Raw genomic sequence first — 1709 nt, 5'->3', positions numbered from 1 at the left:
GGTCAAGTTTCCATGCGTATTACTTCTTCAGAGAAGAGCAGCACTGTACTTGACCTTTTCTGCCTTCCCAAAGGATGTTGCTGTATCAGTTTTTGCACTGTATTACCTATATCTGAACCTGTGCTTTTTGTAAATGCCTGAGTCATGAGTTAAATCATGACTAATTAGTATCATGTTTGTATCTGCATTAACATCCAAAAGCCCTGACAGAGATTGCAGAGGCAGTGGGTCCAGACATTGTACAAACACTTGGTAATGAGTTCCTCTAGTGCTTTTCATCTGATGTCAAAACGCTTTACTGTCAGTACTGGACCATCTTGTATATACAGGAACTGAGGCATACAGCAGCGATGTGATTCCCTGTAGTCAGCCAGGAGGCTGGTATCAGCCAGGGAAGAAATGAGGCTTGAAAATCAAGCAAGGCTTTGTCCATGCTGGCCCCAAAATCCTGCAGCATGAGGCTGGGAAAAGACACCTCAGGTCTCTATCTCTGCAGCCCATGAATCTAAACTCAAGGCCTCCTCACTAATTAGGAGATTATTCAGGAATGGCTATAACTGAAGCATATTTAAAAAAAAAAAAAGAAAAAAAGAAAAAAGCAGGAGTGTATTGTTAACATCCCTCTGTCATCGTAAGACCCTCTGGGGATGCTACTTGGCTGCTTGTAAGTATATTTAACATAAAGCAGAGATGATTGAAAAATGTAGCTTGTAGCTCCCTGGGGCAGTTTGCCATTCACAAGATATAGGACAGTGAGCAGTACTGGAAGGAAACGTTGCAGGCAGCCCTATCCATGATGGCCCTGCAGGCAAGAAAAGGCTTGTGCGTACTCAGAATATGATTTGATGATTAGATCCTTTAGCACTTGTGAAAGCCACTTGTTTACAGCTCTTATTAAATTATTTTGTATGCTTTGGTATAAAACATTTGTTTCTTAAGATTTGATAAGGTACATAAACCTGCAGTGCATTTTAAGCACTGCATAAATGCAGAGACAGCGGAGCTGTAAGGCCAAATTCATTAGTGGCATTCTATTGAGTTCAGTGGGCTTATCCCATGGATGAATTTTGCATGTATTCTGTAAAATAGGTAAGTATTTGACTAAAATTAGCCAAATCCTCCAGAGCCTAATGGAGCGCTTATGGGCTCTGGCAACTTAACCCAATGTTTAATTTGCACTAATCTAGCCAAGACTGCAGAAGCATGAAATATACTCTACAGGGAGAACGCTGCTCTTTGAAGTTAGTGGCTTAATTCCCATTGTCTCTGATGGGAGCAGGACTAGGTTTTATGTGGCATTTACTCCTGTTATTGTAGACAGAAATCTTTTTACATATGAATTAATTTGGCCTGTGTTTGGGGAATTTCCAATCTTCTGAATTTAGTAAAACCTTGTTAACTTCCAGGAGAACCTGCACAGCTGTACTTGTGAGTTCTGCTTATTCTCCATGTAGATATCGTGGACTGTGAGAACCAGCAGATTTCACTTCTCAGTGTGTGTGCGTGCAGATTACTGGCTAGCTAATAGCAGTGGTAAGAGAAAGGAAGAAAGGAAAATAGCTCTTTGTACAGCAGCCTGAAGTCAACTAACACATAATCCAAGCTTCTTTTTTTTTTTATTCAGAGGGATTCAGTAAGTACCAACAATTCAGAATGGATTATTTGATTATTTGTGTTTACCTGCTTCTTTTGGATTCTCACAGCTTGGA

The sequence above is a fragment of the Phalacrocorax carbo genome, chromosome 8 (assembly GCF_963921805.1).
Source record: "Phalacrocorax carbo chromosome 8, bPhaCar2.1, whole genome shotgun sequence".
In the NCBI taxonomy this organism is placed as follows: Eukaryota; Metazoa; Chordata; class Aves; order Suliformes; family Phalacrocoracidae; genus Phalacrocorax; species Phalacrocorax carbo.
Note: the sequence above shows the minus strand (reverse complement) of the source record.